The following is a 24426-nucleotide window of genomic DNA, read 5'->3' as shown; positions in this document are numbered from 1 at the left end:
TCCACGTTTTAAAAAAAAAATCTCATACAATGAATGAATGAACGAAACATTTAACGAAAATTAATCTACGTTAGTCAACTTTAGAAGAAAAAAACATGACACAATGTATTATACAAGGTAAATATATTATATGAGCTATTTACCTTGGTATTATACAAACAACTTGAAAGAGTGAAAGATTCACCAATATGCAGATTATGCTGTCATTCTGAGCAAACATCGAAACATCTACTCCAAGTATGCAACAACCTCCGTAGTTTCAGAGAAAATATTGAAAATCTTAAAGAAGAATTTTCTGAGATAGTCAAAGCAATCAATAAACTTTGTAGGCCTGCTAAGAGACCCGAAAGTAAACATGTCCATTTCAAGTAGGCCTACATGACTCGATACGTCACACGGAAAAGAACTTTCGGACTTCAGTCCTTGTGACGTAAATGACTATTGATTTACATAAATGTTAGAAATAAATGCATATGAGAGAAGAAAGAAAAAACGTCTGAAAGTACCGTGTCTTGAAGATGATGCCTCTTGAAGCCTCCTTTGACACTTGTCAATTCAGTGTTCATGTCAGGAGCAGTGCTGTGTTTTTTGCATTTGATATATATTCTATAAAGATTGTGGAAATTCCTCTAGTCAAAAATCAGCGATGGCACTGCATTCGAGTTGAGCGTTAATTATTGACGGTCCTGTGAATTATTGCTCAAATCCAAGGTTCTGAAGAACAGGTTAAGACATTCACGAAGGCAAATAGACACATTTTGTTGAACAGCCTCATTACAGATAGTTTGAAATGTTTTTATCAAGTTCACATTTCAAACAATCTGTAACGAGTCTGTTCAATAAAAAGCATCCAGTTGTCAAAATTTGTGTGTCACCGCCATCGTGATCAACTCAGAGGTGTTTTAACCTGTTATTTCAGAACCTTGCTCAAATCCACAATCTATTACTAAGGGGTATTACGAGGCTAACGTCGCAGCGTCTGCTACGTTCGTAACTGGTTTGATTTTCTACATGAAACCAATATTCATAATATATGCTATAACAACAACATTTTTATGCAGTAGAAATATATACTTTTAAAGCTATAAAAATGTCTAAAAAATATAGCCACATACTCCAACCGCAATGTTATATCTAACCTATGTGTGTGTGTGCGTGTGTGTTTTATGTGTATATGAAAGAAGAAAAAATTATATCAACTTCGATATATATATTTATAACAAGAACAATAATATATAAAGGTAAAACAGTACTTGGATCCCGCTTACGAAGCATCATGGCTTCCTGAGGTAGCAAACCTTCCACTACCAGTGTCGAGAGCCGACAATGGCGTAGGTAGATCATTGCTTCGCCAGTGGCAGGACATTTGGATGACATCGATGAATTACGTTCGAAAGTAGAATTTACTTTTATATCTACTGATCGGACCGATTCAAGTTGACTTTTTAAAACTAAAACCAAAATTTATTTCGTTAAAACCAGTGAAGTCAGTGCGATAATGAATATCTACGACGCCAATGCTATCAAGCTTTGATTTACAACGAAAAAAAAAGTTGGTAGAAAACCGGCTTAAATCCATCTCGTTTTCACGTATACAAAAAGGCACCGATTGCTCTTTCTCTCTTGCAACTTATCTTTCAAACATTATTCTACATCGCACATCCAAGCCTTCCAAGCGCATAGTATTGGCTTAGTTTAATAGAGTTTATCGGCCGTTACGCACCTGTGCTACAAAACGAATATTTTTTTTTTTTTGTTATTTTAAAAATAGGATTTTAGAATCCTCAAATTTGCCTTTCTATTATTACAAACGAATTTCTTGTGAATTTGGCTGTGCATTTAACAATAAACTGTTGCGTTCATTGTACTGTAAATTAGTGTATTTTGTTATGCGATTGTGTATGGATAAAGTGAATGCAACTTACAATAAAAAAAATAATTTAGGAAAATGGCCAACAGTCAGCTTTGTTATTTGGTGAAAACGAATTTATGTTTATAAATTGGCTAAAGTGTAAAACACGCAGTACGGTCGAATGGTAGCTTAGACAAAATAAATGTGGTAGCCGAAATAGTGATTGGTTGTTGTGTGTTAAGGTGAAAATTATTTGTTTATTTCAAACGAATCGTTTTGAATTGTACCTAAGAAATAAGGGAAACTATTACAGAATAGGAATAATGTTCATAGCAATGTAAATTGCATTGTTTGGATTTACATTGATGGATATTGCTTACCGGATACAAATTAGGAATTGGATTACGAACGCAAATGGATTATCGAAATAAATCTCGGATAAGCTAAGACACAAGGTAAATTGTTACTTGAATACAAGAATTTATATGAGAGATGTATTAACATTGGCCTTATTGAGGAAAAATCAAATTGTTCGGCATGCCACTGAACATTTCTGATTTTATACTGCATACTGAGCACCTCTGCTTTGACGACTTCAGCGATAATAATAACAATGGGACAAATGATGGAAATGGTACTTCTTGTGTGAAATTTACACACAAAAAGTACCATTACCTCACGTTGTTGAAAAAAATCTGATAAATATCGAAATAAACCAATTTTTCCATGGCCACAAATTGGCTTATTTCCATGGAAGTATGAATATGCGTGCGTGTCTTTATGTTACTTTTGCTTAAAAGATGTGATAAATGTCAATTCGAGGCGAGGAGCAAAAGGAGCAAGAAAGGTCCATGTAAATCCACAAAAATATGCCCTGTGTCAATGCAATGGTACAGCTAGTAAAATCCATTTGCGCACTATTATAGATCGCGCTACTGTTTAAAAATTATATTTTTTGTTAAATGACTAGAAAATTTGGTCTCAAGTAATCCTCCTCTCTGTAGTAGTAGTAGCATAACTTTATTAGCATCGCTCTTTCTCTCCCTCATCTAACCAAATTTATCACACTAATTCATTAAGTTTTCATCAATTTTCACTTGAGTTTTCTTTTTTATTCGTTCAACTGTTCGTTGCGGTTGTCGCGAGAAAACACTGTAAATGCGGTGAAAAATCAATTTGAAAATTTACGAGGGCTAAACAAACGCACCGTTGAATTAGACCAGTTCGCGATATTCTCATATTTGACGCACTTACGCACCCGTGAATTGTTCGTGTCCCGACTCTTTTCCTATTGTGATCGACTGTTCGTAATAGTCGGATAAAATGCCGATACTTACTTCATTTAAGAATAAAATAGAGAAACCTATAACCGACCCGTACATAGTTAACTTAACATCGCCCAAAACCACTTACAGTGGAGGTGTGACGCAAGTCCTGTTATCCACTTACAAAAGAACTGATATCAGTGTAGGTGACGTTTACAGATTCGACACGCAAAAAGATATGCGTCACAAATGGCAGCTGATGAGGAAAGTAGGCGAAAGTTTTATCAACAAAAATCTTACCAGAAAAATTTTAGGAAGAAATTTATAACAAAAAAAATTTGCGTCACAAGTGGCAGATGTTGAGGAAGGAAAATTTTCATAATTGTGATATATATTCTTTTAAAGAATGGAATTCAAACGGAAGAAAGCCGAATCATCTGCAAAAACGCTCATAGCTCCCAAATAAGCTACTTTTTAGGGAAACCACGAAACACGCATCGACTAGAATCTAAAACTCTATAACTTTGTCTTTTAAACGAACTTTCTATCTGCCACATTTTCTGAGTTATGGGTCCTATAGCTCAATAGCTTAACACGCTCATAGCTCCGAAATTATAAGCTTTTATAAAATTTCCTTCAAATTAGATTCTTAGAATTACGTCCTTAACATACCCTGAAAATTTCAGCCAAATCCGCCGGTAAATTCAAAAGTTTCAGTTAACAGAGGAATAAAGTGACAAAGTAACAAAGGTTGGTAAAATTCATCAATTTCAAAATGTATAAAAATCCATTTCTTCATACAAATTTCTACTTTCCAAGTTTTGAAATTTAATATCTCGGCCAAATCTGAACCTTATATAAGGCGTGTGATAGCTCGTTGAACTCGTATGGACGCCCAGATTACGAATAAAATACTTTGGGTTAGTAGGAGCAAAGGGGAAAAGTCAAAAAGTTCGTGTATATATGTTCCTCAGTCCTGCGGAAAAAATTTTTTGTCAAATTTTTCAGTGTGAACGGACTTGCGTCACGGCCCTTCACTAACATAGAGCCATGATATTTTCTGCAGCCTACAAATGCTGCTCAAATAATTCCCATGGCTTTCATTTATTTCCCGATGTTTTACTGCTAAAAACTACAGCAATCAAGCCGCTTTTAAAACTGCAATCTTAAATGGAATTGTGAGATCTTTTATGTAGACCTTTGTCCCTTAAAATCATTCACCACACAGACGACGCATTCCTGACCGGTTCTTCATTTACATCGTTTCTCAACGTTTGTCTACTTATCCTCAGCCGCCTCAGCGCAGAATCTAATCAGAATCAGGTTTTTCATTCATGATTATTCGGAATTCTTACATTCTTCGGCTCAAATCCATGGATAAAATAATGTTTTTGGTTTCTTTGCGTCGGTTTCGATATTTTACGTTTTTTTACCATAATATCCCAATTTATATGGGTGTTATAAATGTCCAAACTGATTATCATAAACATAAAAATTGTTTTCATCTTTTGGTTTTTAAATAAAAGTTGAATTTTATATATATTACACACTTGTCACGAAGAAGCCGAGGCTTGCCGAGACTGATAGTGACAAGTGTGTACTCTATTTTATCACAAAAGCGAAAACGAGGCAACAACATAGAACTGAAGTGTAATTTTTTAATTATTCTTCTAGTTAAGTAATTTTGACATCGCGCGTATGTGATAAACAATATATCGAAGCAACTGAAATACAGAACACGTATTTTGAAGGAATTTTACTTTCCTTAGGTCGTTTGAATAATAGCAGACAAAATTATGAATGAAAATCTTCGGAGAACGGGTGACTATTATTTAGATTCTTTTTAGAATCAGTCGTTGAATATAAACGTCAGCGCTAGAAATCAACAATATCTGGCACAGCCACATAAGCACTCCCACTAAATTTAATAAATAGTTTTGCTAGAAAACTTATTGAGCTTCTAGTTATTCGAGGAGGAACATTATTCGGAAACGAAATTGGATCCATCGTAAAAAGTGGGGACCATCGGTTTGTGACAAGAAATGTTTATTTTATTTATTTTATTTTATTATGTTGACTCAGAAGAGAATAGAAAACTCGGAATTTGTGAAAATTTTCGTGGTCTATTGCGTTTTCTCGTAGTAATTTACTCCGCCACAAACATTGACTAATTTTACTCAAAGCTAAGCCAACACATTTTAACAATTTTTCAGAAAGGCCACTGACACTGATACAAGTTATTATCGAAAATATATTATTTTTGCGCACATAGGCTACAATTTAGCGTTGTGTTGATTTGTCTGAGGCAAAAATTTCTTTTCTTTACTGTATTGCCAAAATATTCATAATTTGTACCCCTGTTGCTGCATCTAAATGGAGTAAATTTAGACAGACACTGAGAGATCCGTTATAGTAGATGTTACACATTGTAGTGGATGCTACAGTGCTACATATATCAGTGCGAAAAATTCTAGACGAGAATGAAAGCAGAGTTATGCTCAAAACAAACGAGGCATTGAAAACGTGTTTTGGTCCTATTTTTCATGACGAAATTTTCAAAACTGTCAAATGAAGTTACAATTTTTTCTATTCAAAATCGCGACTGCTGCATCTGTCAATGAAAACTAGGACCAAAACACGTTTTCAATGCCTCGTTTGTTTTGAGCATTATGCCACCAAACAGAAATTTCGATCTCCAACATTCTTTTGTCATTTTAAAGCTATTTTCTCAGGCTATTAACTCTACTCACTTCACACATACCAAAAAGGTAATTCAGCGTTATACGCTTGAGACAAGGGCAACCAAATTTGTAAGAAAAATATTTCTCTGGACCATTCTGCCTTCAGACGTTTAAAAGTAAAATCAAAGCTAAAAATCGAGCCAGTCTTCACGTTAAAATGCTCCAAATGCTGCAAAAGTGCTATTAATGACGGCTGCCAAATAGAGTACTATTTTGTATTAAATTTTATCCCCACTCTTTTTACAGTGTAAAATTTTGTATGAAGCACTGTCAAGTTTCAGTACCCTATTTAGAGTACCACTTTTGCTTGAAGTGCGTTATTCAAACTATTTTTCTTCAGTGTGAACTCTACGACACTTGTTCTTCGATTTTAAAATCATTTATCTCCTGTAATGTCATAATATTCACAATTTGAGTGTCACTTTTAGAATCAAAATGGGCTAGATTTAAACACGTCATTCACAGAGCGTACGTTTATTAACTGAAAACTTCGATAGATGGTCATTTGCGCACGGCTAACTTCGATAATTTCACATTTTTTCACGGAAAACTTCGATAATTTCTCATTTATTCACTTAAAATTGACAAATTCTTGACAGTGTACTGGATGTGTGTTTTATTTGTGGGGAATATGAATGAGTGACGGTGTCATGGCGTGTTTATGTTTCAGTTTAATTTATTAAATTTGTTTTTTATGGTGATTATGACATTACAGGAGATAAAACCTTGTTCCTAACACGGTAGTAAATGGGGGTTTTGCGCACACGATGTGTTGCCGAACTCGCTTCGCTCGAATCGGCAATCTCACATCTAGTGCGCAAAACAATCCCATTTACTACCTTATTATGAAAATAGCTATTACTTGACGTTACGTTATAGTACATGGAGGATGTTGGAGTATTTAAATATAAGAAATTATTTCACAAAACATCCTACAAAACTTGAAAATATTCTGAATGCTTCTCCAGCGATTTGTTTTAAATTCTTTTTCTTTTTCATTATTTACTCGATGTAGTATTATTTATTTTTATAATGAGATTTTTCTTTAACAAAACGCAATATAAGAGATACCGACAATGATCAACAGACACAGCATTTCAAAGTAGAAACATCTCAACTCCAGCACACACTTTTATCAAATATTTACTCGTTCAACATTACTTTATTTAGAATTTGAAGAGAGATATTGACGAAAAAAAAGCACTTATTGTTTACCTTTTTCGGTATTTTTTTTTTTAATTCAATAAAATCTGTGGACGTTGTTGTCGTATTGTGTGATTTCAGGTGAAGTATAATCACTTTCTATGATTGTATACATAAAGAGACGATAGAATCTGAATACTTATATCTCAGAAAATGTTGATACAAAAACAATTGCAGAAAACTATACTTTACACTCGCATCGAAATTTTATCAATATTTTTGAGTAGGCTACATTGGATGCTGCAGAAGTAATTCATTACATGACTCGATAACGACAAGTGTAGAGTAGAATGTCCGAGCCGATGGCGAAATACACGAAAAAGTTTGTGAGTATGACAAAATTGTTACCTCATGTGATGAATAACGTATCATCATCCAATGTATTCACACATATAGAATTCACGAAAAATGAGATGAAAATGTTCCACAATTTCCAAACATTTTCGCAGGGGGGAAATTGCCATGTAATGTTTAACTTTCGCATGGCACTGGCTACCAGTGGGCCCTGCAGTAACTGGTAGAAATACTATATTTATATATGAGGGGTAATTTTGTGATACGAGCCGAACTCACGAGTGTGTTTAGCAACAAGGTTCCAAAGTGTGATTTTCACAAGTGTAGAGTTCGCATATCCGAGTCGAATATATTAGGATCCCGAGTTAATGAATTACTTCCACTACATCCAATGTATACTATTTTAATGTTACAAGTACATTTTTGCCCCAGTACAGTAATAAGAGAGTATTTACCATGAGAAAATACTTTCATACGTTCATACGATTCCCGTTTCATTACAACTATTATATAACAATTGGAAAGTGATTTTTTTTGGCCCGCGGCTCATATACGTCGAACAGTTAAGTAAAGTTAAGTACACGACACACGAATATACGGATGAACGAATGAATAAAAAATGAAACGAAAAATAAGTTCCAGCTCTTCCTTATATATAAGAATAGGGCGATTTAACGCTGCGTATGATAGACTTCCGTACGCACTAGCCTTCCACCAAAAAGACCCGGGTTCGATTCCCGTGTCAGACAATTCCACATGGAACTTTTCTTGCGATCATATCGCATTGGCAATGTCCTAAAATTCACTCAAGCTTCATACTTTGGGTAGTTGTAATGTGTTTGTCTAGCCTACATTAAGGCGAGATATCAATTAACACCTAACTTTCCTCAAAGATTATTTTGCATACTTCGAGGCGTGGTTCGGACATCACGTTGATCCCTAGACAAGTCAAATCAAATGTTGAAAGAGATGTTGTTAAGCCTATAGGTATTTTGTTGGAAGTTATTAATTAAATGAATTAAATGTGATATCTAACGCGAGTGGGTATTTACACGTAATTCAAGTAAACATATTCGGAATGTTGATTTACATTACATATAACACGTACAGATAAACCATGTTAGAAGCTTGTGGGCGAAGCCAATAAATGGTATGGAATACAGACAAATTAACATTTAAGCGTTGCTGCCGATCGAACAAAACGAAATTAATTAATTAAAAGTCTGATTAAATATGCAAAAATTATTCGATTGGAATAACTACTGTTTGGACGTTTCGAAAAAAATATGCTAAAAGACACAACAAGCCCAAGAAACACACAAAAAAAACTGAAAAAAAATTTAACATTAAAATATTTATATTGAATGTGTGTCAAAGTGACATTCACTTCGCGGATATCACATCAAAACAATATTTTATTATGAAATGTAATGTGAATTTTATGAATATTTATTAGCCATTTCAATAATTTATGTACATTTTAGTCATCATAATCATGTTCTATTCCATAGACTCGATATTTTGAAGAAAAAAGAACGTTACCTTTAATATGAGAAAACTTACTGTGCTGTTGGTATTGTTTACATAGTAGCCCTCATTAATTTATGAACAATTTACTGGATTTCTTCGGGCAATTCCTATCGTTTGTCATTTCATTTACATTTCCACCGTTTATTTTGCCGTAGATATACTCTAAAGACCTCAATACTTATGCTAACTCACGACGGGCCGACCCGAATATGCCCACCTTTGAAAGTTTCGGCAAATTGATACGATTTGTTGATTAGAGTTTGCCAGATGGTTGGTTTTCAAGAGCGCTAGATTTGCGAGTCGAGCGACTTCAATGAATCATCAACAGTAATTGTTGCGGGCCAACTAGTATTCAGGCTACAAATTAGCGACAAATTAGTTTGAAATAAAGCTACCAGAAAGGTACAGAAGTGTCCAAATTTCTCCGAGGCTAGCGGAAAAAGTAATTTCTCTGAAAATGTAACATAAAAAAAAAACACTTTCAGTGTTTTTGTCGTCATTTGAAAGAGCTTATTAACCGCGTATAGAATCAATCTTAATTGGCTGGCTCGGTCACTTTGTCAAGGATATAATTTTTCCTCTATTCTATCTGGGGTTAATATTATTACCCTTCAAAAATGTGGAAATTTTGACTTTCAACTGTTATTGCTCCGAGAGCAGGTGACCGAAAGCAATAATTTTTACATATCTTAGAATTTTTCCCTCTAGCGATCCCAATTGAAATATGTGCTCAGGCTGTACCTGTAGTCGCATACACTGGATCTCAAAACGGCTCAGGGGTTTGGGTTGATTTTTTCCTGTGTGAAATTCTTGTCCATCACTTATTATAAATATGAAAAAAAAAACAATTATTTGTGGTCGGCGGTCCCTATATAATCTCGTTTCAAACCAACCGTGGGTGTAGCGCCTACAACAAATTGATTCGGTTTTACAAGCACTTTTCAAACGTCATTTTCCAGCAAGGGAAGAACATCCCCAGAGAATTTCGGAAAAGTAAAGTAATCGCCATACTCAAACCCAACAAACCCGAAGACGATCCTGCCAGCTACCGTCCTATCTCACTCTTGAGCGTATGCTATAAGACACTGGAACGCTTAATATACAACAGGATTTACGATACGATTGAGGAAGTCCTTCCACCAGAATTTGCCGGGTTCAGGAAAGACCGGAGTTGTTGTGACCAAATTCTCGCCTTGTCAACGCATATCGAATCTGGTTTCGAATTAAAGCTGAAAACCAGTGTTGCATTCGTAGACCTGTCGTCGGCATACGATACGGTATGGAAGGATGGACTGTTATTGAAATTTGTCGATGTTGTAAAATGCTCTGTACTCACACAACTACTGCAGAACATGTTGTCGAACAGACAAATCAAAGTATTTATGAATGGAAACTGCAGCAAGACTAAATTTTTGAACAACGACCTACCACAGGGCTCTGTACTGGCGCCGCTTCTTTTCAATTTGTACATCTACGATATGCCACAGACTATTTCCCGAAAGTTCAGCTACGCCGATGACAATGCACAAGCCGCTCAACACCGGAACCCAAAGTACATTGAACAAATTCTCAATGTGGACCTGGCAACACTCGAAAAGTACTATCGAGATTGGCGATTGTGCCCAAATCCAGATAAAACGGAAATTGGTTACTTCCACTTAAACAACAGAGAAGCGTCGACGCAGCTGACAGCCAAATTTTGTGGAAAGACGTTGAAATTCAACTCCAATCCGAAGTACCTTGGCTATACCATGGACAGAACCCAAACACATAAACCACATCTGGAAAAAACGGCACAGAAACTAAAGTCGAGAAACAATATCATCCAAAAGCTGGCAGGCTCAACGTGGGGATGTGATGCCAACACATTGCGGACTGCGGCTCTATCGATGGTCTATCCGACTGCGGAATATTGTTGCCCTGTGTGGTTAAGAAGCTCGCACACAAGCAAAGTAGATACGCAAATTAACGCTGCTCTACGAATTGTCACCGGAACGATACGTTCAACACCAACGGCATGGTTACCAGTACTGGCGAACATTATCCCATCGACTATTCGTCGCGAAGCCGCACTACATCGAGAATGGTCAAAAATCGCTAAAAACGAAAGCCTCCCGATCCACCAGGACCTTATTTTTGCACCGATCATCTCAAGGTTAAAGTCCAGAAAGCCAATCTGGTGCGAACCATTTTATAACACAGACGAAAATTATGAATTCGACATTAAGGAAAAGTGGCGAGAAGCTTGGCGTGCGGAAAATCTTCACAACGAACACCTGATCACTGACCCGACAGAAAAGATCAATGGTTTTGACGCAGATCGGAAAACCTGGTGTCGATTAAACAGGTTTAGGACTGGCCACGGCCGTTGCGCCGATTTACTTTACAAGTGGAATGTGATCACATCACCGAACTGCGACTGCAACTCAGACGTTCAAACCACCAATCATATTGTCGACGTTTGCCCAGCAAGAAAGTTCACTGGTGGCCTAGTCGAATTACACGAACTGACGCCTAACGCTATTCAATGGCTCAATCAATTGGATGTTCAAGTGTGACGATAGTATGCTTTCCCGACGTTGATTTCTTTTTGTTGCTTTGTTGAAATTTTTTTTTTTCTTTTCATTTCGTTTTTTTTTTAAACTTTTCTTCAACTTTTTTGTTTTAATATTTGCGATGTGATAATCAGCTGTTTATAATGCCATACGAAATAATAAAAAAGGGATTTGAACATATGTACAAGAACCTTTGAAGGTTTTTCAAACCTTCAAACCCATGCGACTTTCGATTCTTCTATAGATACGAAGTGCAGTCACTGTGTAACTTACATTAATTGTCAATCACGTGGTTAAATCGAACGCTAAGCATTCATCATATCAACAACGAATTCGTGCCGTGAAGACAGGCACAATCGAACAATGTCGAATCGATGATAAGACATTCGACCAAGGTTCTGAAAGAACAGGTTAAGACACTCACGAAGGCGGGTGGCACACAAATTTTGACAAATAGATACATGTTGTTGAGCACCAGGCATTACAGATTGTTTGAAATGTCAACTTAACAAAAAAAAAGTTTTTATCAAGTTCACATTTCAAACAATCTGTAACGAATGTGTTGAATAAAAAGCTTCTATTTTTCAAAATTTGTGTGGCATCGCCTTCGTGATCAACTCAGAAATGTCTTAACTTGTTCTTTCAGAACCTTGCATTCGATCATTGTTTCGATATGAGAGAGAATTGAATTACGCCTTTTGACGTTTTGCTTTAGTTTGCAGTTCAAAAATATCATTTCTCATCAGGTCATGGTGATGCTCGATACAGTGCTCTATTGAACACTTTACCGATTTTCACACTAAACAGTCTAGCGAATCATAGTTTAAATGTAATTTCAACTCATCACTAAACATCCTAAGTCGTGGTCAGTCTGTGGTAAAGCACCAATAACTGATATTCAATATTCATTTTCCAACCATTTCTCAGACATTTTTCACCAACTGTGTACTTGCCCTCATGGTCCATATACCGCAAAACATATTTGTCTTTGCGGAAACCTAACATTTTCATTTAAATTCAACTACGATCCTTACTTTTCCATTACGGTATGGGCCAATTTTCGATGCTATTGTGCATCATTGTACCATTTTACACTCCAGCATGTCTAATAATAAGTGTATCGTGACTTTCTCATTTTTTTTTGTAAGATTACAAGAAACATTTAGCTTTTAAAATTCTTTGATACCGACACTGTACGAATCGAAACATACGGCTATAATGTATTCTGTTATTTAATTATATTTTTTTACGAAAAAAAAAAACTCTAGCGAACTCTGTAGCTCTCAACCTAACCACATTAATCGAACCGGTTTCGATCAAATAAATTACTCTTAACACAACGCAGCATAAGTAAATCATACTCAATCCGTATATACACATAATCCATGGTATTACAACAACAACAAAATATAAAGAGTAATTCTTCGTCTTCGTTTGCTTTTCGGTGTAAACACAGGTTACTGTTACGGCTTGAGCACTTTAAATTCCTGGAATCAGCTTTTAATTTTTGAAAAGACAATCTAAATTCATTATCTTTCTTAATAGGTGTTTGAGGTATCCTCTAATGTGCGATGGCCGAAGGCCAGAGCACATTCCCCGGGGTAACTGTGCACCTGGGGGTGTTTGTTGGGGGGGCGAGATGAGATTTATACTAAATTTGGGTCGATATTTTTTTCGCGAAATTTTTTTCCATTTTTTTAACTATGTCTCATAATGTCGGGCGGGAACCGCCCGACATGATAGTGGCAAAAAAAATTTGAAAAAAATCATTTTTTACGATTTTTGAGTGAAAATGAATGAAATACAGCTTACATCGCGAATTTTGGTAGGGGTATGATGGGTGCGTCGGCACCCGGAGGTGCCATGGATCGACGCAGATTTTCATGAGCGACACGTAGATACCAAACATCGACCCATTTGGCTTTGTCTTCGAGGAGATATTACTCAAAAACTGAAAATGGTCATTTTACGTTAGTGAAAAATTTTTTGCTCAAAAATGGCTCCATACTTTTTCTTCATATTTTCACCTTAGCCTCGACTGGAACGGCCCGATCGATACATATATGACTCAATAAATCGATATGTCACATTTTTGAGAAAAGTGAAAAATTTTTTTTTTTAACTTTCGGTCGACTTTTGGTTTTTGACCATTTGCAGCCAGTGCATCGGTCAGTGCACGGTGTGTGTGGGCTTAAAATGACGGCACGTTCAAGACCTATCCAACGATACCAAACACGATGTGGTACAGTTTCAATTTTGGGTGAAAACACTTTGGAAGTGAGATGGAAACTTAGGGTCGGGAACACTTTCGCACTTGCTGTGCGGATCAGGTGGGCTGGGGTAACGGGATTCTTTCTCTATTCGATAGAGCAGGTCCTGAGCTTTCATTAGACACCTCACACGCCGTGGTGGTTCTGTTTTCCGCCGCACAAACACTCTTCAAATGGGTCACTTCGAAGCTACTCCAAAGCACAGTGAAGCAAAAATGTTTTTGCTTGCCGTTTGACCATTTCTGATGGCATTTTTTTGTTATATGGCTCATATTGACGGGTGGGTCAAGCCCTTTCGAACGCATATAAATTTTTGGTGGTGGACGCTCCGCCGCCGGCACAGCGGTCGAAAATACATTTTTTTGCTTTTTTGATATTTTGAGTGCGGGGATTCAATTTTTTCGATCTGTTTCGACGGATTAACGCTTTTTAAGCTGATTAGCGTTTATTAAGAGCATTTCGCACGAATATCGACTGTGGGAACAATGGAAAATTGTCGGTGTGGTTACTTTCAATGAAATTTTTGTGTGCTCATGGAATGTGAAATGGTCGTTTCTCTTTTATTGTGTTGCCATTGTCAACAGCTGTGTAACGGCAGTACGTTTCACATTTGCCGACCAACATTTATGAAACTGAAAAATATCGCTTAAAGTCAAGAACACAGAGTAATGGATCGATCGCATCGAATTTTGTCTATTAGAAAATGAATAGGAAATTCGCTAATGGAAAAGGGAAAAATTGAACTTTTCCTCAATACGTTACTTTCGTCAATGCAAATCTGATAGCCGGAGGCCCGGGGTGTGGGGTGGAACCCCCACTCACTTCGTTATTCTCTACACTGAAATTTCTAATTTTTTTCTCTAGAAAAAATTGACAAGATTGCTAATGTATTGATCACATAGAATTATTGGTTTTATGAAATGAAGAGAGAAATCGCTAATTTAGCGAAGCCAAAGAATATTTAATTTTATAAAATATGGAGAGAATTTCCAATTTTTTTCGATTTTTGAATTGAACAGGAAAATCGCTATTTCAACAAAATCATTGAAATTTCCCTTCTACAATATGTGGGAAGAATTTCGAATTTTTCCTTTTACGAATTGAACCGAAAAGTCACTAATTTAGCAAAGCCAAAGAATATTTCATTTTAGAAAATATGGAGAGAATTTCTAATTGACCAAAATCATGCAATTATTCCTTATACAAAACGTGATGAGAATTTCTAATGGAACGACCACAACGAATTTTCCATTTTACAAAATGAGTTCAAAAACCGGCAATTCCACAAATTCATTGAATTTTCCCTTCTACAATATGTGGTTAGAATTTCGAATTTTACCTTTTACTAAATGAGCCTAAAATCGCTAATTTAACAAATTTATGGAAGTTTCCGTTCTACAATATGTGTGGAGAATTTCGAATTTTTCCTTTCACCAAATGAACCGAAAAAAACGCTAATTTAGAAAGGCCAGAGAATATTCCATTTTAGAAAATATGGGGAGAAGTTCGAATTTTCCCTTTTACAAAATGAACCAAAAAATCGCTAATTCAACAAATTTATAGAATGTTCCCTTCTACAATATGTGGGAAGAACTTCGAATTTCTCCTTTTACAAAATGAGCAGAAAAATCGCTAATTTAGCAAAGCCAAAGAATATTACATTTTAGAAAATATGGAGAGAATTTCTAATTGACCAAAATCATGGAATAATTCCTGATACAAAACGTGATGAGAATGTTTCTAATGGAACGACCACAACGAATTTTCCTTTTTACAAAATGAGCTCGAAAATCGCTAATTCGACAAATTCATTGAATTTTCCCTTCTACAATATGTGGGGAGAATTTCTAATTTTTCCCTTTACTAAATGAACCGAATAATCGCTAATAACCAAAAACCAAGCAATATTCCCTTTTACAAAATGTAGAAAGCATTTTCCAATTTTTATTTTTACAAAATGTGAGCAAAATTTCTAATTGAACGAACAAATCAAATTTTTTCTTTTACAAAATGAGCTGGACATCGCTAATATAACAAATTAATTTAATTTTCCCTTTTACAAAATGCGGGGAGAATATCAAATGGAACGATCACAACGAATTCTTCCTTTTACAAAATTAACCGAACAAAGCCAAAGAGTTTTTCCTTTTTTTATATTGAACTAAAAATAATTAATAAAAGGGCCCGTTGGGATTTTCCCTTATACAACATTTTTTAACTTCTTTTTTCCAAAAAAAAGAACGGAACGCAACACTCAACTATGAAGCCCAACTCCCCCCGGACAGCAACTAGGATCAGTTTTTTAAGGCAGCTTTGCTGCCTTCAGCGCCGTCTCCCACTGTGGTTCGATCATTCTGTTTGCATATTTTACTGTGGACGGATATCGTCTATGTATTGTACTAATCATGAATCGTATCTCATTATCAATCCTATCTCATTATCAATCATATCTCATCATAGCACATACGCCATCATAGCACAGATCCCATCGTAGCACATATCCCATCATAGCACATATCCCATCATAGATCATATCCCATCATAGATCATATCCCATCGTACATTATATCCCATCATCAATCATATATCATCATATATCATCATCATATATCATCATCATATATCATCATCATATATCATCATCATCATCATCATCATCATAATCAATCGTATCTGTTCGTCAGCATAAACGCCAAAAGAGAGGCTAGTTACCTTTCTTAATGGGTGTTTGAGGTATCCTCTAATGTGCGATGGCCGAAGGCCAGAGCACATTCCCCGTGGTAGCTGTGCACCTGGGGGTGTTTGTTGGGGGGGCGAGATGAGATTTATACTAAATTTGGGTCGATATTTTTTTCGCGAAATTTTTTTCCATTTTTTTAACCATGTCTTAAAATGTCGGGCGGGAACCGCCCGACATGATAGTGGCGAAAAAAATTTGAAAAAAATCATTTTTTACGATTTTTGACTGTTTTTTGATAGAATACAGCTTACATTGCGAATTTTGGTAGGGGTATGATGGGTGCGACGGCACCCGGAGATGCCATGGATCGACGCAGATTTTCATGACCGACACGTAGATACCAAACATCGACCCATTGGGCTTTGTCTTCGGCGAGATATTACTCAAAAACTGAAAATGGTCATTTTACGTTAGTGAAAATTTTTTTGCTCAAAAATGGCTCCATACTTTTTCTTCATATTTTCACCTTAGAATCGACTGGAACGGCCCGATCGATACATATATGACTCAATAAATCAACATGTCACATTTTTGAGAAAAGTGAAAAAAAACTTTTTTTCACTTTTGGTTGACTTTTGGTTTTTCACCAGTTGCAGCCGCTGCGTCGGTCGGTGCACGGTGTGTGCGGGCTCAAAATGACGGTGCGTTCAAGACCTATCTAACGATGCCAAACACGATATGGTACGGTTTGAATTTTGGGAGAAAACACTTTCGAAGTGAGATGGAAACTTAGGGTCGGGAACACTTTCGCACTTGCTGTGCGGATCAGGTGAACTGTGGTAACGGGATTCTTTCTCTATTCGATAGAGCAGGTCCTGAGCTTTCATTAGACACCTCACACGCCGTGGTGGTTATGTTTTCCGCCGCACAAACACTCTTCAAATGGGTCACTTCGAAGCTACTCCAAAGCACAGTGAAGCAAAAATGTTTTTGATTGCCGTTTGGCCATTTGGGATGGCATTTTTTTGATATATGGCTCATATTGACGGGTGAGTCAAGCCCGTTCGAACGCATATAAATTTTTGGTGGTGGACGCTCCGCCGCCGGCACAGAGGTCAAATATACATTTTTTTGCCTTTTTTATATTTTGAGTACGGGGAATCGATTTTTTTGGTCTGTTTCGACGGATTAACGCTTCTTAAGATGATTACCGTTTATTAAGTGCATTTCGCACAAATATCGACTGTGGAAACAATGGAAAATTGTCGGTATGGTTACTTTTAATGAAATTTTTGTACGCTCATGGACTATGAAATGGTCGTTTCTTTTTTATTGTGTTGCCACTGGCAACAGCTGTGTAACGGCAGTACGTTTCACATTTTCGGGCCAACATTTATGAAACTGAAAAATATCGCTTATATCCAAGAACACATATAGAGTAATGGATCGATTGCATCGAATTAGAAAATGAATCGGAAATTCGCTAATGGAAAAGGGAAAAATTGAATTTTCACTCAATACGTTACTTTCGTCAATGCAAATCCGATAGCCGGAGGCCCGGGGGTGTGGGGGTGGAACCCCCACTTTCTACGTCATTTTCTACAATGAAATTTCTAAAAAAAATTCTCTAGAAGAAATGGACAAGATTTCTAATGTATTGATCACATAGAAATATTGGTTTTACGAAATGAAGCGAAAAATCGCTAATTTAGCGAAGCCAAAGAATATTCCATTTTACAAAATATTGTGAGATTTTCCAATTTTTTCCGATTTTTGAATTTAACAGGAAAATCAACAAAATCATTGAATTTTCCCTTTTACAATGTGTGGAAAGAATTTCGAATTTTTCCTTTTACGAATTGAACCAAAAAACGCTAATTTAGCAAAGCCAAAGAATATTCCACTTTAGAAAATATGGGGAGAATTTCCAATTTTTCCTTTTATAAAAAAATGAACAAAATGTCCAATGAATCGATCGCATCGATTTTTCCGTTTCACAAATTCAACAAATAAATCGGCAGATAATATTCACCTTTTACTAAATGAACCGACAAATCGCTAATAACAAAAACCAAGCAATATTCCTGTTTACAAAATGTAGAAAGAATTTTCAAATTTTTATTTTAAACGAAGCCATTAAATTTTCTTTTTACAAAATGAGCCGGAAATCGCTAATTGAGAATGGAAAAGTTGCATTTTCCCTCAATACGTTACTTTCGTCAATGTAAATCTGATAGCCGGAGGCCCGGGGGTGTGGGGGTGGAACCCCCACTCACTTCGTCACTGAAATTTCTATTTTTTTTTCTATAGAAAAAATTGACAAGATTTTTAATGTAGTGATCACATAGAATTATTGGTTTTACGAAATGAAGCGAAAAATCGCTAATTTATCGAAGCCAAAAGATATTCCATTTTACAAAATATTGTGAGAATTTCCAATTTTTCCGATTTTTGAATTGATCAGGAAAATCGCTAATTCAACAAATTGATGTAAGTTTCCCTTCTACAAAATGTTGGGAGAATTTCCAATTTTCCCTTTTACGAATTGAACCGAAAAGTCGCTAATTTAGTAAAGCCAAAGAATATTCCATTTTAGAAAATATGAAGAGAATTTCTAATTGACCAAAATCAAGGAATAGTTCCTTATACAAAACGTGATGAGAATTTCCAATGGATCCACCACAACGAATTTTCCCTTTTACAAAATAAGCTCAAAACGCTAATTCCACAAATTCATTGAATTTTCCCTTCTACAAAATGTGGAGAGAATTTCGAATTTTTCCTTTTACGAAACGAACCCAAAAGTCAATAATTTAGCAAAGCTAAAGAATATTCCATTTTACAGAATGTGGGAAGAATTTCCAATTGTTCCTTTTACAAAATGAACAGGAAAATGATTGAATTTTCCCTACTACAATATGTGGGAAGAACTTCGAATTTTTCCTTTTACGAAATGAACCGAAAAGTCGCTAATAACCCAAAACCAAGCAATATTCACTTTTACAAAATGTAGGGACAATTTTCAAATTTTTATTTTACAAAATGTGAGCGAAATTTCTAATGGATCGATCACATCGAATTTTTCCTTTTACAAAATGAGCTCAAAAATCGCTAATTGAACCATTTAGACAATGTTGGAAAAATTTCTAAATGACGGAAGAAATCAAATTTTCCCTTTTACAAAATGCGAAGAGAATGTCAAACGAATTGTTCTTTTTACAAAATTAACCGAACATAGCCAAAGAGTTTTTCCTTTTTTAGATTGAACTAAAAATAATTAATGAAAGGGTCCGTTAGGATTTTCCCTTATACAACCTTTTTTTATTTCTTTTTTCAAAAAAAAAATAATGGAACGCAACACTCAACTATGAAGCCCAACTCCCCCCGGACAGCAACTAGGATCAGTTTTTTAAGGCAGCTTTGCTGCCTTCAGCGCTGTCTCCCACTGTGGTTCGATCATTCTGTTTGCATATTTTACTGTGGACGGATATCGTCTATGTATTGTACAAATCATGAATCGTATCTCATTATCAAACCTATCTCATTATCAATCATATCTCATCATAGCACATATGCCATCATAGCACAGATCCCATCGTAGCACATATCCCATCATAGCACATATCCCATCATAGATCATATCCCATCATAGATCATATCCCATCGTAGATTATATCCCATCATCAATCATATATCATCATCATCATATATCATCATCATCATCATCATCATCATCATCATCATCATCATCATCATCATAATCAATCGTATCTGATCGTCATCATCATCACCCGCATCGCTAATAGAAACAAAGGCTAGTCAACCCCTCTTATTACACAAGCGCCGTTTTTAGCTTTTGCCCTGTAAAAGGCGTTTGCGTGGTTCTAAAAATCTGAAACTTCACAGGATGACTCTAAATAGGCGTTAGAATCGATTTTTGATAGTAGGGCCCTACCTTAGGTCCGGCCCTTCGACACGGACCTAACGATTTTTTCGTTGATTTTGGTAGTATTCAATGCGCTGAACACGATGGTGGTGGAGAAAAAAAAATTTTATGTCGTTTTGCCTGTCAAAATGGCCGCCGAAGTGCAAAATTTTGCACTTTTCAATTGCGTATTACGGGCTGTGGTTGATCTATTTCTGCTCGGTTTGTGCCTACTAAGGGGTAATCGAGGGTGTAGATTCCGAAAATCAAGTTTTTACGGCACCTCACGGTGGAAAAAGTGCCGCAAAATGCGAAAAAACCTGTTTTTTTGGGTACAAAAAATCGTTTTTTTTCGTATCCCATTCAACATTTTCCACTTTATTGAAAACGGCTATTATTAATGAAAAGTACTCTAAAAGACCTTTCAAATGAGCCCCATATCAAGAAAATCCTTGGTGCCGTTTCCGAGCAATTGAGGTTTAAATGTCGAAACAGAGGCCCAACTTTGATCTCAGTACGTCCACAAGATGGCGTCTAAGGCTATAGGTTACTTCTGCAAATTTTTTCTAAATATAAAGTTGAGATAGGTCACAGAACAAACGGATTCAAATCGAAGTCACTGGACCGAGATATGAAAAGATTTGTAAACGAAAATTTTGCGACATTCTTCAGTATATGGCGCACTGCTTCTTAAATGAAAAAATTTTCGTTGTAAAAATTTATATATTGCAACGAAAGAAGTTCCAGCACATAGGGCGCACTAATAATTAGAGTGTGAGCGCCACAGCAGTGATAAGGGCAAAACATCCAATATCCGAAGCCTCTGCCTGGAGCGATTATGTGGTCTTGGGTCATATTTTGCTAAAAGATTTCCACAATAAAGTATTTGTTTTGCATCTTTTAATGAATTGAATTACCTGAAATCTGATAAAGCCTATCGATTGTACAACATTTTGCCATAAATCATAACACTGTTTGTTGCATTCATCAATTTTTCATTCCAAAGCGACATTTTATTATTATTTTTGCAAACAGCAACAAAATGTTTTTCGTTTTAAGACGTCAAACGGCAGTGCCAAAGGTACTAGATCAAACTGTGTCAACGTTTGTACGCTTTTGTAGGCGCGAAAATTTAAACAAAAACCAATGCTCGAGATAAATGCACTACGTGCATTGCGCTTCGAGTGTATTTTTGTTAGCGCGAAAATATTCGAAAAGCGAATGGTGTAATAATAACATATTATCGCGTGTGATCGTTCTAAATTTAGTAATGTGCGTTAGAGTCTGTCTTTGCAAATTAAATGTATTAGCAGTCGGCAGTTTAAAACTCATCAACTATTCGGTTGCAAAAGTGCGTTGCGGGTGGGTCTAAATAATTTTTGTATTATGTTGATTGCACAAACTCGAGCAAAATTATATTTTTTTTGACTTACACATAGAAACAAGTCTGGCATTATTGAATATAAAATAGCGCCAGTTAGCAAATGTACAGGTGAACTTATTCACGCCATAAGTTCGCTGAAAATTCAAAACTTTAAGTGGCAACTACAATTCAAACGCAGCGTCGGATATGAATGATTCACGATATTTTCATATCAGAGTGCGTTGAAATTTATTTTTCAATTCATTTGTTCATCCACTGATTCACCCGAAATCAGCGTTGGGTGGAGTCGGGTGCAAACGAAATGTTGGTCAAATTAATTAATAATTAAGAAATTGATGTGCAATTTAATTCGGCCGTAATAGATCGACCTCACAAGATTTGTCCTTTTAAAAAATTTAGCAGAAGCACTCATAGAACAAACTCACCGGATTTGACGTTTTACAGATCGCGAAGGCGTTTATAGATCGATATTACCGTATTTTTCCTTCTACAAAATGTAATGAAGACTCTAACCTCTAAGAGATCGATCTCACCAGATTTGGCTTTTAGCGAAATCTCTAATGACTTTTCTTTTTGCAAAATGTAGCAATAACGCTAACAGATCAAGCTCACAGGATTTGTCCCTTTAACGAAATGAATTAAAGTTGCTAATGGAATCTCATGGGATCTGCCCTTTAAAAAAATGTAGTGAAGACTCCAATAGATCGACCTCACAGGATTTATCTTTTAACGAAATGAGGCAAAATCGCTAAAATAGATCGACCTCGCCGGATTTGCTGTTTTACAAAATGTATTAAAGACGCTAATATATCAACCTAATAGATTTTGTCCTTTTATGAAATGTAGCGAAGGTACTAATAGAACAACCTCACTGGATTTGTTCTTTAACAAAGTGTAACGGGAATGCTAAAATAGCCCGACCTCATTGGATTTGCCCTTAAACAAAATGTAACGGGAACGCTAAAATCGCTCAACCTCATTAGATTTGTCCTTTAACTAAATGTAACGAAGGCTCTAATAGATCGACCTTACCGGATTTATCCTTTAACAAAATTTAGTGGGATCTCTAAAATAGCTCGACTACATGGGATCCCTTTAAAAAATGTAGCGGGAACGCTTATAGCTCCACCTCATTGGATTTGTCCTTTAACAAAATTAAAGCGAAGACTCTAATAGACCGACCTTACCGGATTTGTTCTTTTACATAATGTAGCGAGAACGCTAATAGCTCGACCTCATTGTCTTCGCCCTTTTATGAAATGTAGCGAGAACGCTAAAATAGCCCGACCTCAACGGATTGCCCTTTTACAAAATGTAGCGGGAACGCTTATACCTCCAGCTCATTGGATTTGTCCTTTAACAAAATGTAGCGGAAACTCTAAAATAGCTCAACCTCACCGGATTTTCCCTTTTACGAAATGTATGCTCAATCTCTATAGGTGAGCAGGAATTTAACAAAAGCGTATACTTCATACATTTTGCTGTACACAGTGGGAAAGGGTCTGATTATCATACTTTTTTGCGCGTGCATTTCTTGAATGACCCTTTAGTCTTTAATGAGAAATTCTACGGCAAATTTGACCGCAAAATTTAACAAATGTAACAAACGCAATTACTAAATGAAACCTAGAGTGATGGTTAAGGCAGCTATGCTGCCTTCTCGCATTCAGTTGTAGGCATTGGGTGCAGCTAAAATATACTAGTATTACATTATTGCGCTCATGCGTAGATATCTAGATATCGATCGACTATGATTTGAAAAATGGTATATTAATAAACCGATTCGGTATAACAAGTTTTAAATATTCAATCAACAGAAGCGGTTTTTGAAGTTTAGTCTTCTTGAATTATTATTGACAATATAAATTGGTTGCCTACACTGCGCTTGTTGCCGTTCAGCCTTTTTGAGAAGTTTATCTGCGAAATAATATGCTGTAACATCCAAATTTTGATGCATTCGCACGTGATGTGTTGTGAATAGAGTGCTGAAACTGTAAAAAATATTCATACAAAATAGTACCCAGTCATGTTTGCAGTGCGTTGCTTCCGTCTAAAAATAATGCAAAACATAATCTGATAACCAACCTCCAAATATTGTTTATGTTAATGCCATGGTTTTAATCGGTGAAGAGTGTTTTTGAGCAACAAACTTCGGTAACTGTCGCCTTCGGCTCGGATATTTTAACTCTACTTGCCGAAAAAACAGTTGCCACAGCAATTTGCTCAAAAATACACGGGGGGGTTTCCGAGTATCGCAAAATTGGTTCCGAATTAATGAATTACGTACCAGCATTCATCAATGCAGTCAGTTTTATTTTCACATAAAAATTCACGAAAAATGAATCGAAAATATTCCACATGTCGTGTAATCGATCATTTTCGCAATTGCTACAAAATGTTCAACTTTCGCAAGGGGTAGGCAGTAATAGTCCATTACTGTCTTGTTGTGACATTTATTGCTGGGGCGTGTGGGAAGGTCGTATTTCGAAACGAAGGCGAGGAATGCATCCCACACGTGGCTTCAAAAAAATTTACGGTACTTGGTTGTCTTTGGTGCGGCAATGCAACAAAAGCATGTCTCTAGAATTCCGCAAGAAAAATTGAACTCGTTAAGGGGTCCATACATTACGCAAGAGTGGGCGGTTCATTTTTCGCACGCCTTAGGTGAGTGCGTAATTTGTGAATGGCCCCTAAAAAGCCAACTGCTAATATTAGTTGGCCTCTTAT

General features: G+C 36.1%; 1 protein-coding gene across 1 annotated transcript in view; it reads left to right on the top strand.

The window, feature by feature from the left end:
* The first annotated feature begins 1672 nt into the window (after nucleotides 1–1672).
* LOC119084691 (protein bowel) overlaps nucleotides 1673–24426 on the top strand; it is a 45615-nt gene continuing 22861 nt past the window's right edge. The window contains exon 1 of the mRNA XM_037194771.1: nucleotides 1673–2307. The gene's annotated coding sequence lies outside the window, so the exon portion shown is untranslated. The remainder of the gene's footprint in view (nucleotides 2308–24426) is intronic.

This window comes from Bradysia coprophila, unplaced genomic scaffold (genome assembly GCF_014529535.1).
Source record: "Bradysia coprophila strain Holo2 unplaced genomic scaffold, BU_Bcop_v1 contig_87, whole genome shotgun sequence".
Lineage (NCBI taxonomy): Eukaryota > Metazoa > Arthropoda > Insecta > Diptera > Sciaridae > Bradysia > Bradysia coprophila.
This window is presented reverse-complemented; position numbering and strand designations above follow the sequence as displayed.